Raw genomic sequence first — 12472 nt, 5'->3', positions numbered from 1 at the left:
CTTTCGTACACTGCACAAATATAGAGTTTCTCACTGTTAGCACATAATAACCACTCTCCTACATGTTTCTTAATTTGTTTTTAACTGCAGAATTAATATTGATCCATTTATGGATAAATATATAAACCTCTGTGCCGTGCTGCTCACATTTATCATGCAAAAAATAAACTCCTTCCCACACCCACAATGGGTTGCCTGTGGTTGTCGTGCTCCACTTCACAGTTGCCGAGTGAAAGGAGAGTTTTATAAAGACAGGACACGTATTTATACCACTTTATACAAAAGGAAGAGCCACTTGTTCCATGCGTAATAAATCATTACACTATTTCTGCGTCATTGCACATGTGCAGTCCTTTTAGTTTCTTGGATCAATCCGACTGAGTGTTAACATGCACTCTCAATCGTATTAGAAGAGGAATAAACCACCCCTTCAATCAGATCAAAATTTCATTCCTATCAAGCTCAGTCGGATCAATTAAGGTGTTTACATGTAGGCTTTTCAGTCCGATTGAGCTGTCAATCCGATTACAAACGGATTAATTGTTTGCATGTAAACGTAGCCATTGATTCATCAACTGGGCCTGTATGGATCGCTGTCGTCTTCACTTTGTGTGATTCTTGAAAAGCCAACTTTGGAGGTGCCATACACTTTACTCACAGAGATGGAATAATTCTAAAAAAATTTTAAAAAAAATTTAAATTGTAATGTTCATCTGAAGAAAGCAAGTCATATACAGTACATCTGGGACAGGGTGAGGGTGAGTCAACAATGAGAGAGTTGTCTTCCTTTTAAGATACAGCTTGTGAGTTTGTTTTAACAAAAAGCCACAACCAATTCATTCAAAAACTAAACTCTTTTTGTTGAACTCTCAGCAAGCTAAAACTCCACGATGATTGACCATGTCCAAACAGCGTTTGAAGATGTCTATGGACACACAAACAGGCTAAATTGGCATGTTTTGGTAGTTAAACGACACACTGAACAGACACATCACGATTGCAGCGTGATGAATGATGAAGACACGGGTGAACAGCCAGGAGAGGCTTGTGAAAGCAAAGAGAAACGACGAGGTATCTCACACTATTCGTCTGTCACTCCTAATTCATCCTTGAAGAAAAACCTTCCCTATGCCCTGTACCAAAAACAGAACCTGAAAACATTTGGAGGGCACATTCTCAAACTCTACCCTTTGTCAAAAGCATTTCTGTGAACTCGACATATGGAGTTCAGCTCTTGTTTTTACAGCATTACAGAGACAAAGCCTCACACTAGCGGCTCTCATCACGGATGACACCACAAACAAGGGGCTCCCCTCAGGTGGTCATTGCCTGCTGATCAAGTGAACGCCACTTCATGCCCTTCACATAGAGGTAATTAGTTAAGGCCATCTCCTATCATACTTACTGACATCAGCTGTGAATCTGCAGACGGCAGTAATGCTGAAGGTTCTGTCCGAGGCTTGTTCTATTGATCAGCACCTCCATCTCCTTTTACCAGTTTAATGACCCCCTTGATTTTCACCGGATAGGGTAATACAATATTGAAATGTCAGATGATTAATGCCATTGTTCTTTTGTCTGTTGAGGGTCTTGTTGGGGAAAGTGACAAATTTCTTGCCCTTTTCGCTTTTTGCTCTGGAAGCGCACCAGGCGGCCTGATCCATCGGGGAGAGGGAAATGCAGAGACAAGGAACAGAAGAGCAACGGAGGAGGAAAAGAAGACTATGACACCACATAGGGGATGGGTTGGCTTGCTCTGGTTCTGGTGTCAGGGAATAGATTGGATAAATCCATCTTCATTAGGCTGATGGGAAGAAGTAGAGAGATGCTACCTGGTGCGCGTGCATGCATGCATTTGTGCAAGAAGCTTTTATAAATGTGCAGCATGAGTATAAACTAATACCTTGAAAAATAAATCAAATACATGGTTTCAAATGGTATGCATGATAGAAAATGCACAATGTGATGTTTCTACACTGTGGGAAAAAAAATGAAGAAAAACTGATACTAAGGCCAGATGGGTGGAGTATGTATTGCTATAGGATTTTACAGTTATATGGATCTATTTGCAACAGGTATGCTGATCCACAGTCAGATCAGGGTTACATCATTAGCTACTAGTCTTATGCGCTCAAAAAAAAAAAAAAACATTTGTCAAGGTTATCTTCTGATGATTTCAACATGTTGTCATGTTAAACATTTCTTACAGCGATCAAAGACAATGAATAAAAGTCATATTACTTACCAGCCACAAAAGTTTATAAACAATTGCTTTAGAAATACTATAAAAAAAATACATTTTAGATACAATTTTAACCTTATTAATTTAAAAATATTATTTTAATGCACCAAAGACATTTGTTTTCACATGACAATATTGTCTTCCACAAAAACATTTAGATTTTTTTTTATATATATATATATATATATATATATATATATATATATATATATATATATATATATATATATATATATTTGTTTTGGTGAGACATATTACTGAAAGGTATATTACAATGTGTGGCCACAGAAACACTTTAGGCATTCTAAATTCAAGATTCTAAATATCACTAAGGCAGTCATTAGAAAGATTTGAAAGGCACAATATAGGTTTACTTTAGTAGAACATTTTCCATTGCTTACGGCACATCAAACTTTCATTCTAATAGCATGATTTAAACCATGTCATTCACTCCTTTCTGAGATGCTAAGTTGCTAAAAAGCACTTAAAACTGTATACAAACACACTGTGCATACAAAACACTCTGAATGAACTCATAAATCCATAGAGCGGCTGCATAGCTTACTCCTTAGACAATTCCTCTGGCAACAAAACAATCCTTCAACAAACCAGGACAACCAGTTTACCTTCATCAACATAAAAGATTTTGTTTAAATTGTGAAATTGTATAAAGTGTCCCCCAAAAAATATATCGGCATTTTCTTTTTAATTTGTGATCATTCAAAGAAGTAAATACTACAATGCTAACAGAAGCTAAAAACTATCTAAACAAAGGTTTTAAACAAGAGCTTGCATCAACTGAATAAAAAAACGAATAAATTTTCACATACTAAAACCATCAAATGCAATTTTGCATTATATTTCATGTCCTATTCTTGACTTAGCGGGTTCGATCAACTGCATTCTGTTGTGCTAATACTCCTGGTCCTGGTCATTTCAAGGAGGGTCTCATGAAAACCAACAAAAAATACAGTGAACACGGCTAATAACTGCATATTACTGCTACTAAACAACAAAAACAACACATCATAACAAATACTTTGTTTTTAATTAATTAATCAATTGCAGTTTGCAAACAATATGCTCAAACATTAAAGGGTTGGTGTTCTAAATGGTCTGCGTCTCCAATACGCATTAATCCACAAATGACTTATGCTATTAACTTTTTTAATGTGGCTGACGCTCTCTCTGAACAGGGCCGTGCAGAGACCTTTGGAGGAGCAGGTGCTCAAAGTACAAAAGGGGCACATGGAACAAGGCTTTAAATGACCTGTTCAAAATATCAATACAGCAATATATTGTGATGCTGATTCGCGTATCGATTAGGATGGTTATGTATTGATAGAGCAGCAAATGCTTTGATGCAGTTTTGAAAAAGAAACAATAGAGAAGACTCTTTCTGTCACTTCACTTGTGCCTCTACATTTCCCTCTTTTTCTTCCTCATTTGATCTATTACTTTCCACTATCTGTCCATCTAGGAACAAGGCTCAATTTACTATTTCAGCATTAATCTATTTATATATATATATATATATATATATATATATATATATATATATATATATATATATATAATTTAAAACATTAAAAAACTGATACACTGGAATATAGTGATTAATATTATTATTACTGTTGTAGTTGTCTAAAATCGAACACCTTTGCAATGTAAACAAATGACAGGCTACATTTGTTATTCATATCCTTCACACTGCACTTTGATGTCAGGTATATTATGCATTTTTTATTGACATTGATATTTTTACATTTATTTCCAGAGAGATATTATTGAGTTTACAGGCTAAAGTGGTCTTGCTGTTGTGAACAGTGTTGCTATTGTATAATATATATGTGTGTGTGTGTGTGTGTGTGTGTGTGTGTGTGTGTGTGTGTGTGTGTGTGTGTGTGTGTGTGTCACATTTAAAATATAATTACATTTTAATTCATTTCTGAATTGTTTTTATTTTTATAATGATAATTCAGAGAATGAGAAAATCTGAATAAACCTTACCAGTGTTGTGACAATTATTTTAAGGTTTGTCAAATAAAATAAAAAAGACCCAGACCCCTCGATGCCTGTGAAACGGAGGAACGTGTCTCCCTCAAACAGCACGCTAGCGTTACTTCTAACACTACAGGCTACACCCAGCAATATAAACAACATATTTGCATGTTCTCACATCACATCATACATGTAAAATAATAATGAGGAAATAAACATCAAAATCACTTCGCTGAGAATGAAACACCACTTACCAGCTGCCACGGTGTTGAAAATATCCTCTAGCAATAAAAAATGCGCGTGCGGCGTGAGGTCGTCGTCGTCGTCAGGTCAAAGGTCATCATGTTGGTCATTTTATTTACGGCTAAATTATTATTAATAAATTGTACTAATATTATGATTGGGGGTGGGCAGGCATTCACAAAAGCGAATGTCATTACAAAAAAAATCGAGTAAAGTTTGTTTTGACAAAAGGGCACTTAAGGGGCAAAGGAGCAGGTGCTCAAGTGAACCGGTTCTTTCGGACAGTTCGATCAAATAAACCAGATGAAAAAAAAAAAAAACGGTTCACCGGTTCTTTTGCGCTCGATGTAATGTCATTGGCGATGACTGCCCTTTATTCAAGCCTTCAGTTTACCCGCGCTTATAACATTAGCACAGAATCAGTTCAGAATCAATCACCAAACGAATCAGATCGGTTCAGACCCGCTCTGTATCGGTCTGCTTCACGCTGAATCACACATGCGCAGTATCATCAGCTCCTTCTCGAATCGGACGCGTACGACAGAAACGGTTCTCAGTTCAGTGTACGAATAAATGTCGAAATAATAATTATTTATTATTGTTCTGCGTAGTTTGAAGATACTTTTTTATATATATTTATCCCGGATTTATATATATGTTTAATCAGGAAGAGGGTGGGGGGGTCAAATGGGGGGTCAAGGTGTTTTTTGGCAGGGTCTTGACTCTTGAGACCCCCCAAGACCCCCTGGCGCCGCCGGTGCTAATACTGATGTATCACACTCTTGAGAGCTTAGCATTATCAGCAAACATCATAACCACATAGAGTCACATTTTTTACATAAATATTTAGCTTTATGTGTAGAAAAACAATTGCATAAGGTTGTCATAGGGACCTATACTTTGACCGTATTTTCACAGTTGTGTTATCAGCATACATGCCTCTCGTTTGTGTTTTTTTAATTAGGAACCGCAGTGTTCAGACGCAATACAGATAATCTCCTTTCGGTCTGAGATGGGGGGAAGCCAAGCATGAAAGTAATTGGTGAGTGGAACACAAATTGGACGGTAACATGATTCTATCCCTCCGAGGCAGAATTTACACATCCATTAGAACAATGCTGTTCTCTGCACATTTCCAAACATTTTATTACTCACACACATACACATTTATGATCAAATGCTTAGCAGGCTTAGTGATAAAATCCCATGTGAAGGGGTTATAAACCTACGATAATATTAAACACAATGGCTTTGTGTAAGGGGAGGCATTTATGATGGTTTTACAATGCAGTATGGCAAATGTATGTTCTGTCACCAGTCTGAATGAAATAAAGATTAAGTGGCTTTAGGGCATTAAAACGATTCATGGTAATGTGTGTTGGGAAATAATGATAAAATCTGAAATTTAAAATATGTTGCCTTCATTTACATGCTTTTTCAAAGCATGTTATGAGCAAAATGGGAATGCAATATGTTTGGGAAAAATGCAAACTGATAAAATATGAATTTACTTGCATAAAAGTCAAATAAATTATAACATAATGAAGTGCTTACCCACAGAGACTTCTTGTAAACACTGCACAATATATACACTCACCGCCACTTTATTAGGTACACCTGTTCAATTGCTTGGTATCAAAAATCAGCCAATCATATGGAAGCAACTCAATGCATTTTGGCATCTAGATGTGGTGAAGATGTGGTGAATAAGAGTTGCTGAAGTTCAAACCGAGCATCACAATGGGAAAGAAGGGGAATTTGAGTGACTTTGAATGTGGATTGTTGAGTATTTTAAAAACTGCTTATCTACTGGGATGTTCATGCACAACCATCTCTAGGGTTTACAGACAATGGTCCAAAAAGACAAAATATCCAGTGAGCAGCAATTGTGTGGATGAAAATGCCTGGTTGATGTCAGAGGTCAGAGGAGAATGGGCAGACTGGTTAGAGATGATAGAAAGGCAACAGTAACAGTAACCACTCATTACAACCAAGCTAGGCAGAATACCATCTCTGAATGCACAACATGTCAAACCCTCAAGCAGATGGGCTACAGCAGCAGAAGACCACACTGGGTGCCGCTCCTGTCAACTAAGAACAGGAAACCGAGGCAATTCACACAGGCTCACCAAAATAAGAAAATAGAACACTGGAAAAATATTGCCTGGTCTGATGAGTCTTGATTTCTGCTGCGAACCTCAGATGGAAGGGTCAGAATTTGGCATAAAGAACATGAAAGCATGGATCCATCCTGTCTTGTGTCAATGGTTCAGGCAGCTGCTAATGGTGTAATGTGTGTAGGATATATTCTTGGCACACTTTGGTTCCCTTAGTACCAATTGAGCATTGTTTAAACGCCACAGCCTACCTGAGTATTGTTGCTGAAAATGTCCATTACTTTATGAATACAGTGTACCCATCTTCAGATTGGCAACGTCAAGCAGGATAATGCACCATGTCACAAAGCTCAAATTATCTCAGACTGGTTTCTTGAACATGACAATGAGTTCACTGTACTCAAATGGCCTCCACAGTCACCAGATCTCAATCCAATAGAGCAGCTTTGGGATGTGGTGGAACGGGAGATTCGCATCATGGATGTGTGGCCAACAAATCTGCAGTAACTGCATGATGCTATCATGACAATATGGACCAAAATCTCTGAGGAATGTTTCCAGCACCTTGATGAATCTATGACATGATGAATTAAAGCAGTTCTGAAGGCAAAAGGGGTTCCAACCTGGTACTAGCCAGGTGTACTTAATAAAGTATCCAATGAGTGTATATGGCTGCATATCTCGCTTGTTTGGAAAATGTTACATCCATCCTGCATCTCCATGTTTATTTCTGTAGTAGGTCTGGGAAACGCAGAGTCATGTCCATTCACGTTCCTTTGCCTCTGTATTGAGATTGAGACATGTTTTATTAGAAATAATATGAAGTGTGAAATAGTATGTACAGAGGAACTAAAAAGTATATGTACACTTAAATGTATGAGATTCAATGACATCTGAGTCAGAGGGATATCATTTTCTGTCCGTGTTGGTTTCATACATTTCTTAAAAACATAGTATATTGTTGTTCAGTCAACCAGCAGGAAACCTTTTTGGACTTTTTTGGCTCTCAGGAAAACATGCACCTTATAAAGATAATTGCGTTTAATTGATATACTAAATGAAAAGTGTTGCCTAGAGAGTTATGACTTGTTGCTTAAAATACTGCACATCTGCATATGGAATAATCGGATACCGTAGATACTAGAAATGAATAAACAAAATATTGTGCTATTATGGATTTATGAACGCAATTTTAAGCTGACTGCATTTCATCCTCATTTAACACTCTCAGAGGAGTTTTTTGTATACAGACGTGTTGTGCCCTTGAGGAACGCTGTTCTCAGTTACCTGCTCAACATCTAATGGCTTCCACATTACACACGTGTTGTTGTCAACACTTCGACAGATTGTGAGATTAAACGGCGAAGGAAACTGAGAGGTGAGAGTAAAAGGAAACAACACGAAATGGATATTTCTTTTCTTCTATATCCCCCTTTTCTTCTTCCATAATATGTCTACGTCTCTTTGTGTTAGTTTGCTGCTTCAGTGAGACGCTACATCGAAAGCGCCATGTCTAATAACTTCAGCCGCCTTCACGCAAAAAACACGCTCGGGTGCCACTCAAATTATTTAAAAATAAATAACATCCAATATCATGCGTCCCTAAATCAGAGAATTTATCAGACACACAAGACAGGGTTGTGAAACTTTTGCTGCCTGTGTTGAGGGTAAATTTCACAAGAGATGTCTCCCGCGTTTCAACTTCCAGGTTGTGTCGCTAATGTCGGCATTCTCCTGTCTGGATCTAAAAGATGACTTCAGGTATGGTAACCTCCTCAATGACACCTTTTTATCTTCTTGTGGGATTACTGGAACTGTTTTAAAATGTTCCGTATGCAATAAAAAGAACTGAAACTATATTGGGTACTTTAAGATCCCAACCTTTTTTTTGACTCTTGGTCCTTAGTAAATGCTGAATGACATTTTAATAATAAGCAGATTATCTTGGGCCTGTATCATGAAGGAGCTGAACATACTCAGGGTTACAGGATTCGATTTGAGTTAACCAAACAATTCCAATCAGTTTTCTCTGTCACTCAGGCTTTGATCTTGAGTTCATGGAGCATGCACATGAAAGTGTAACATCAGTAATGAACAGCCAATCACATGCCTGTGATTCACTTCTTGCGAGAAAGTCAGTGCCCAACATATTGAAAAATATGAAGAATTTAAACATTTAAACATTAAGATGAAAATATCTTTCTGTGGACATCTTAAAGAAAACATCTTGCCATATCAGTGCAAGTAAAAGTTCTGAAGTTAGTTTATATAGTTTTAATGTCGATAAACATCTGTCGATTATTACTGTAAACAAATAGAAGGTTTTTTGGAACACAGAGGGGACTCAATCTGACATTTTTTTTCACCAAACATGTTTGTTTGCAAATGTGCATGTGATTAAAGCTTAGCAAACAGTCACAATTAATATGCGTGTAAGCTTATGTGTTATATTGTGTACATCGAAAGTGTATAAATGGTTTAGTATTTGGCTTGGAACTCATAATGCTCTATGTTGTACAAGTTTGGTTAATACATTTAAAAATACCAATATATTTAAGTAATAATATTTAAGTAATAATGTCATTTTTTACTCACCCTTGTCATTCCAATCCTTGACTTAGATCTTATTCTATGAAAAATCTGCAAAGATACCAACAAAAAACACCATTAATATGGTATGTTCCAGGTATTATAAATCATGGTTTGTTCTAGGACCAAAAATGTTTATCTAGGAATATTTAACAAAACATTGTTTTTCAGAGATGAGAGAGAAAGAGAGAGAGATCAGGTTTTGTTTTAAACCACCTTTCCTAATATATTTATGATTGCATTACATATCGCAATATCCTAATGCTTTATAATTATCAATCACCATGAGTAGCCTGTACATATAAATAATTTTTAACAGCAAAATGCAGAAGGACCGTAGCCCCCTCATTGTCCTTTGGCAGTTTCTTTTTTTTTAGCTTCATTGTTACCCTTTAATTAATAAATTAATTAATCAGCCAATGGCTCATGGGTGTGGGGGGTGTGACTGAGCACACATCATTTATCAGGGCCATTCCCATTAACCGGGTCAAGCAGGGTCATGCTCAAACAATTACAGCTTGATTAAGAGATATTCATCGAGAAATCCCACCTGAAGACCAGCCACCGCTCGGACCAAACCGGTCTCTGAAATCTCCAACAAGTGGATGTGCTGGTGAATACGGAGTGTGAGGTTTGGAAGAATGATTTTCTTTTTGAGACTTGGTTGAATAGATGTTCACTTTCAAAGAGTTCCTTCAACTTTCATTCAATCTGAAGATAATGTCACAGCTCCCCTGAGACGAGCCTTCTGGTTCCTTCAGGCTGACAAAAGGAAAAGCTGCAGCAAGGGTTCATGGGTAATTACGACACTCCTCCAGCTAACCGTAGGAAGGATAGCTTATAAAGATGGCAATGAGAGCTTAGTGGAGCGGACTCTGTGAAAAGATGGTAGAGCTGCAAGATAAGAGGAAAAACAAGACCTTGGAGTCAAAAGTAAAATGAAAAGAAAGACCTCATTTGAATGTATCTGCTTTCCAACAAAAGAAAGGACTGACCAGCGTGGGAAGAATAAATGTGTTTTTAATTAATTTTATCAGATTAGATCTTACTGCAAATACAGTACAGATGACATGGTGCATTGAAACATGCTCTTTCTAGCTGAATGTACTGTATAAGCAGTCTAGTGCCTCTTAGCACTATTTATCAACACAATATTATTTAAAATAACCTTTATTAAACAAAATAAGTGCTGGAATGAACTTCCCTATGTGTTTAAATGAGATGTCTGTTGGACTGGATGTAAGTTCCACACACAAAATAACAGTAAACCTGTAGTCACTGCACTTTGAGTTACCTCACCATGACACTAAAAACAAGAGGTCATTCTGTCACATTTACATCTCGTACTGATCAAATGTCTTTTTAGTTCACATGTCTGAATTCACTTCATGTGCAGTAAAAGACCAAATTCACACAGTTCATGTTTCCGTTCACATCCTTCAATAATGCCCATAAATGAATGCAGTATCATCAACAATCAACAATGCCAGTCAGTTGCAGTTACACAGGATAAACAGGCCTAAAGGCTGTGGATTATGCTTATCTTGCACTTTTTAAAAATGTAAATGTAAACATGTTGCAAGACAGAAACTCAAAAAAGTGTAAAAAGCGAATAATTACTTTGTCTTGACATCCAATCCAGTAAAACGGCAGTTTCAGCAGAACCAGAGGAGATGGATATGGGTCATTGTGCTGTGCTTGACAGTTACCAAAGACAGGAATTAGTTTCCCAGTTAAATTATAAAAAGAGAGGACTATTAACAGTGAGGAAGTGACAAAACGGGGGTTGATGAAGAAAAGCAACTCAAAGCGTGTGCAAGAAAGGATGGGGGTGCAATGCTAATTTTCGGTGTCTGTTCCGAGCAGCTGGCTTTGGTATGGATGACATGAATGATGAATTGTGCTGTACTGGTACAACCAGCCTCTCTGCTTCCATTCCTCATTACTGTATGTGAGAGAAAATACAAAGAAAGGGGAGGAAAACAGCAGCAGCATGTTTCCTTTAATTAACCCACATACCAGCACATCTCCAACAACCACAAATGGCAACACACACTCGTGCATTTATCTGCTGCAGTCGTGGGTTCAAAAGCAACACTAACACAATGAAATCAAACACGTCTCACACTCCATACACACAATTAAACATCAATAGTCAAGTGTTAGCTCATATCTTATTGCTATAAGGACCAGCGATAAAACGGTGCAGAAGGAGTGTTAATATTGCAACTGTAGAAGGCAATCATTTCCTAAAATAAATGGGAAAGAGGTGAAAATATGTTTAGGCGAAGCAGGTAAAAAATGAGAAGGAAAAAGCCATGAAATTGGGAAAGAGAGGAAAAGTTGCTTTGCTGGCGAAATAAAAGAGCTAATCATTATTTTTCAGCCTTGCGGGCTTACAGGACGCAGCAGTTTGTGTGTGCAGTTTACTTAAAGGGTCAGAGTAAATGAACACACAAGCTGTGTTATGGTATAAACACAAACACAATCATTTTTCAGCGAACACAGTCGCTTAGTATTACAGAAATCTTTTGCTTTTTCTCTTAGTTTGGTTCCTTTTTCACTGACAGTCTGAATCCAAGTGGTACCAATTAATAAATAAAGGCAAAAGGTTCTTTATGTTGGAAGAACATTCTTTAGATTATTAAAATATTCTTTAGATTAAAACAGTTTTGTTAAGAACTGTTCACTGAATGGTTATTTGGGGAACTAAATTAGTTCTTCTGGCATTGCTGAGAAACCTTTTGCAACCTTTATTTTAAAATATCAACACTTTGGTAAGTACTATGCATGTGCCAAAAAAATACAATAAATATATACATTGAAATGGGGGCAGAATAAGAGCATTTACCATTATAAAACAGTATGTGTCATGTGTCCCATCTCTGGAAAGGATTGATGACTTTTTTACGGTTTCTGTATTTATCATTCTTTTGTAGCCTTTTTGTTGAGAAAGCAGGAGGAGGTTGTGCATACAAATGATAAAAAATGATCTGAGCATTAGTGTTGCCAAGTCTGCGGTTTCCCATCAGAATTGGGCTACTTTAACATTGTTGCTGTGGTTATGTTTTTCATATCCGCTGGTTGAAGCGACTCCAATAACATGATGTTTATCTCCTGGAATGCGAATTTTAGTAGGGGAACCCCACCAAAAAATTTGTATTTTACCCACGAAACGCAATTTTTAACTGTGGACCACCTTGAAACATGATTGGACTAGTTTTGAGAAGCGATTGGGTGGGTTTTCTTGTGAAAACCAGGCAACCCTGCTGAGCATCTC

The sequence above is a fragment of the Carassius gibelio genome, chromosome A15 (assembly GCF_023724105.1).
Source record: "Carassius gibelio isolate Cgi1373 ecotype wild population from Czech Republic chromosome A15, carGib1.2-hapl.c, whole genome shotgun sequence".
NCBI classification, from domain to species: Eukaryota; Metazoa; Chordata; class Actinopteri; order Cypriniformes; family Cyprinidae; genus Carassius; species Carassius gibelio.
This window is presented reverse-complemented; position numbering follows the sequence as displayed.